The sequence below is a fragment of the Dasypus novemcinctus genome, chromosome 8 (genome assembly GCF_030445035.2).
Source record: "Dasypus novemcinctus isolate mDasNov1 chromosome 8, mDasNov1.1.hap2, whole genome shotgun sequence".
Lineage (NCBI taxonomy): Eukaryota > Metazoa > Chordata > Mammalia > Cingulata > Dasypodidae > Dasypus > Dasypus novemcinctus.
This window is the reverse complement of record NC_080680.1, coordinates 107,056,704-107,061,934: the sequence shown is the minus strand read 5'-3', so window position 1 is coordinate 107,061,934 and position 5,231 is coordinate 107,056,704. Positions and strand designations below refer to the sequence as shown.

At 39.6% G+C, this 5,231-nt stretch overlaps 1 non-coding gene across 1 annotated transcript; it reads left to right on the top strand.

Annotated features, from left to right (window-relative positions):
- The first annotated feature begins 4,062 nt into the window (after positions 1-4,062).
- LOC111762706 (U6 spliceosomal RNA) lies at positions 4,063-4,169 on the top strand. Its single transcript, XR_002795752.1, has one exon. It is a non-coding gene; the product is annotated as a U6 spliceosomal RNA (small nuclear RNA).
- Positions 4,170-5,231: the final 1,062 nt, after the last annotated feature.

The following is a 5,231-nucleotide window of genomic DNA, read 5'->3' as shown; positions in this document are numbered from 1 at the left end:
TTAAGTATGTGCATGACCCAAATTTTATAAATTTCTACTCACCCATGAAACCACCACTCCAGTCAAGACAGAACATTTCCATCGTGCTCCTTCGGAGTCACCAATCCCAACCCCCACCCCTCCTCCTAAACACTGGACATGCCTCGTCTTTTAATGGAGGTCACATTTGCAATTAGGGCTTATTTTTTACTCTCATGATCTCTCTTTGCTTTCTTATAAAGTGTACTTCTTCCACTGCACACCACTCTTTCTTAGGTTTTTATTAAATGATTTGCAGTAAACTGAGTTAAATAAGGCTGCATGTTTTAATGGCCAACAATAATCTTAGTTGGATAGAAATTCCCTTCCTTATTTTCTAAACCTTGTTCTATAGATGCCTTCTCAAGTTACCTATGAGAAAAACAGCTCTAATCTGATAGTTCACCCGAGTGGCTAATGGCTATGGGAAAAAGCAAAATGGAGCTAAAGGAGATGGTTCAAGTCTAAAACTCACGCTTTTTGATTGTTGATTGAGAAACGAATGAATGAATAGACCAGAAAAATTGCTGGATGTAATCACATGGTTCACACCACTCTTTCAGTAGAGTCTTACATAAGTTCAATTTTCAGGACATTTCTTAGAGAGTATTTCAAAAATTTTCATTGTGAAGACCTGAGATGTAGGATAACTTAGGCAATAAAGTTAGAAAATCAGGGACCTAGTATTGTATACCGGAGTTAGTTTATAAAAAAGCAGACACAGTTTTCCAGAGGTTTCTTTGACATTACATTTTTTACTGATCTTCTGAAAATACTGTATTAATCATAACATATAAAAACTCACATGAACATATATATCCACATATCTACAGTCTTCACAAAATTGTTTCCAGTAGAAAACTTTTTAATTTTGTCATTCGTTCTATTTCTCCTGAAATAGAAAATTCATTGACTGTCTTTTTTTTTTAAAGATTTATTTATTTCTCTCCCCACCCCCCGGTTGTCTGTTCTCTGTGTCTATTTTCTGTGTCTTCTTCTTTGGCCGCTTCCGTTGTTGTCAGTGGCACAGGAATCTGTGTTTATTTTTGTTGCATCATCTTGTTGTGTCAGCTCTCTGTGTGGGCAGCACCATTCTCAGGGAGGCTGCACTTTCTTTTGCGCTGGGCAACTCTCCTTATGTGGGGCTCCCCTACGCGGGAACACCCCTGGGTGGTACGGCACTCCTTGCGTGCATCAGCACTGCGCATGGACCAGCTCCACACGGGTCAAGAAGGCCTGGGGTTTGAACCACGGACCTCCCATGTGGTAGACAGATGCCCTAACCACTGGGCCAAGTCCGCTTCCCCACTGACTTTCTTGAAGAGAAGTCATAGGCCCTCTTTGATCAACTTAGCAGTTTCGATCACTATGCCATGCCTTATTTTAACCACTCTCTTTTTTTTTTTTATTCTATTTTTTTCCCAAATTTACTATTTTATACTTCCAGCTTCCTTGTTTCCCTTCCTTCTCTTTAGCGGATGGTTTATCTACCCAGGTCTTTCTCTACTTTCCCATTTTCCCTCTGTACTCCACACTGACCCCCAAAAATAATTATCTGAGGAAATTGGACACTAACTAGAATCAAGGTAACTTGGAAAACTGTTGTGACAGTGTGAAATTTATGAATTGCAGGGAAAGATTGTGTGTTTAAACTAATTCATTTTTGTGGGTCTGGGTCCCTTTGATTGCATTAAATTCAGTTATGGGGGCTTTGACTAGACTAATTGATAAGATCATTTAAAGCCTTGTAATTGGATTATGGTGGTGAGGCAAGAGCCAGCTTGCATCTATATGCACTTGCTGGGTTGGATATAAATTGGAGATAAGATCAGAAAAACACAGAGAAAGGAAGTTGCCACTTTTGACCCTCCTATTTGAGAAAGGACTGGAGGATCACTACCAGCCAAACTGCAAGCACAACACCCCAATGAGGCTGGGCCCAAGGAGCAGCTCAAGGCTGAGGAGATGGGCCCCGCCATATGCCTAATTGCCACATGACAGGATGCCAGGTTTACCAGTAGCTGACTTTGGTGAGCAAGCATCTCTGATGGTGCTTTGGACAGGTAATAGCCTCAGAGCTATTGGCTTTACCCTAAATGAAATTCCTATTGTAAGAGCTAACACTTTTCTGGTACTTTGATTCAGCAGCCCTGTGGCACACTAAAGCAACTGTGAAGATTTAGAACCTTTTCTTCAGAAATATATTGTGATGTGTCTGGAGAGAATAATGGTTTTGTTAAAGTGAAGCCTGGAAAAACTGGCCGGCATCTCCTCTCTTAGCTTCAGCTGTGAGGAGATACAGAGTTATTTTTTTAAATTTAAGTGTTGGACATAATTAGGACTGTAATCCCAGGAACCACTAGAGCCAGAACCAAATTGGCCGAAGACGGGGAGCAATCGCTCAGACCCAGAAAGATGAAGGTTAGAAATTGCTGTGTCAGGAGCACAGGGAGAGGAGCCGCGTACTGAGTGGGTGAAGAGGACGCTCAATCAAGCAGTTGCTGTCCACTGAGGCCTTAGTATTTGTCTTAGTCTACTATTACTCTGTAAGAAATTACTACCAATTTAACAACACCATGAACTTACTATCTCACAGTTTGTGTAGGTCAGAAGCCCCAGCACAGTGTGGCAGTTTCTCTGCTCAGGGTCACACAAAGTTGAAATCAATGTTGGCCTGTTGTGAACTAATCTGGAGGCTTCACTAGGGAAAGGTCCCCTTCCAAGCTCCCTCGCTCTTCTCCGGCTGTTGTTTAAATGCCACAGATCATCCTTGTCTTGCTAGTTGTTGACCAAAGACTGCTCTCGACTCCTAGAGCCCACTCTCAGGTCCTTGCCACATGGTTCTCTCTATAAGCCATCTCATATTTCAAATCTCTAACTTCAGGAAGGATACAGTCCCTTTTGTGTTGTCACCTGATTAGGTCAAGACCACGCAGGACAATCTCCATCTTGATGAACTCAGAGTCAATTGATTAGGCACCTACTCCGGGTAGTATCATCCCATCAAATCACCAGTTTCTCAGGCACTCAAGGGTAGGGAACCAGACAAGAATGAAAACCAGGGGATGGAAATAATAGGGGCCATATTAGAATTCTACCTCCAACAGCATTTATAACAAACACAATTTTCTAGGTCCAAGGTTGGATGCCAGAAGAGTAGGGAAAGTGTTCTTGGGATTGTTTAAGAATAAATGGTTAAACCGGGCGATGTCTTGCTGTTTTTTAGTATGACTTGCAATTTTTTGGTGGTGTCTAGGCATCTGTTTATCTTTATTTTTTCCTCTCCTCCCCTAACCCTGCTGTTTTTGCTGACTGTGTCCATTTGCTGTGTGATCTTCTGTGTCTATTTCTCTTTTTGACTTCTCTTGTTTTCTCCATGATTCACTGGGATTCAATCCTAGGGACCTCTGATGTGGAAAGAGGTTCCCTGTCACTTGTGCCACCTCAATTCCTGCTTTGTTGTGTCTTGCCTTAACTCTCTCCTTCATCTCTCTTTTTGTTGTGTCATCTTCTTGTTGCATGGCTTGCCACATGGGCACTTGCCTTGTCATGTGAGTACTTAGCTCTCCATGCAGACATACCTTTACCAAGAGGCCCTGGGGATCGAACCTGGGTCCTCCCATATGGTGGATGGAAGCCCAATCACCTGAGGCAAATCTACTTCCCGGCATCTGTTTGTCTTGATGTGCTTATTTGGTTGGTTAGCTTCTGTTTCTACTCTAGGATTTTATTTTGTTATTTGTGTGTGTTGTAAAGTTCCTTTTGGCACTTGGTTCCTCTTATTCTATATCCTTGCAGTTGTCTACATTCCCTTGAAAGAAAAATATTAGGGCCAGAAAAGGAAAGAGAAAAAGAATAATATTTATAAGGATTTCAAAAAAGGTAGAAGAGGAACTGTACCTTGTAGCTCTTCCTACAAGAGCTAGGAAGATAAATAAGTAATATGAGTGAAAAATCAAGAAAAGTACAAAGGAATAAGACTTAGAAAATGAAACAAGGAGCAAAATAGAGGAAAAAAAATAGAGTGAATTAAAAGGCCAGAATGTGCTCGCTTCGGCAGCACATATACTAAAATTGGAACGATACAGAGAAGATTAGCATGGCCCCTGCGCAAGGATGACACGCAAATTCGTGAAGCGTTCCATATTTTTTTTTGAAAAAAGAAAAAAAAAAAAAAAAAAACATCATTGAAGTCTTTTATTTCCATATAGATCTTATGTTGATGTGATCTATCCTTTATAAAAAATTGTGTATTGAAATTTATTATAAAATAATAACCTTGTATTCTTCTCTTCAGATATGTCAATATTTGTGTGATATATTTTGGAGTAGTGCCATTAGGTGCATATATATTTATAATTGTTATATCTTCTTGTGTATCAGTGTATGGTGACCTTTCCCCATGTAGGAGTTTTTGACTGAACATCTATCTTATAAGGCATTAGTGTAGATAATGCAGTTCTATTTTAGGTATTATCTGCATGGTATATATTTTTTCCATCCTTTCTTTTTTAAATACTCGTCTTTAAATTTAATGTGAGTCACTTTTAAACATCGTATGGTAGGGTCATGCCTTTTTATCCACACTGTCAATCACAAACTCTTGACTGGATTGCTTATTTCATTATCTTTTAAAGTAACTATTAATAAAGCAGGACTTTCTTATGCAAAAAAAAAAAAAAAAAAAAAAAAAGGCCAGAATGATGAGAAGAGAGGAAGAGAGAAAAAGAAAAAAGAATAAAGACCAAAGAGGTAGAATAAAAGAAAAACAACAGAAAACAGAAGATAGAAAAATGAAATAAAGAAAAGAAATAAAGTAGGCAGAAAAAATAAGAAAAAAAAAAAAAAGGAAAGAAAGGGGAAAGGCAACAAATAAGAAACAAATAACAACAAAACAACCCAGGAAAAACAGCCTTCCCTCTTAAGCCCCTAAAGGGTTTCTCAGGCTGTTGGTGCTTATCAATCAATCACACTTCAGTGTGCCCTTTGCACGTGATGTACTGGGTTTTTGCGAATAAAATAAAGGGGAAAAAAATATAACAGATAACAAGAAAATCTAAAACAAGAAAAACCCTGCTCACATGTTCCCTGTCAAAAGGTACCAGCAAGATACCTGGTAACCCAGTGGGTCACTCTATGGATCACATCTCTAAGGAAACTCAGAAATTGAGCCAGGACCTTGCATATGCACGGCGGGACCTCCTCCACTGGCT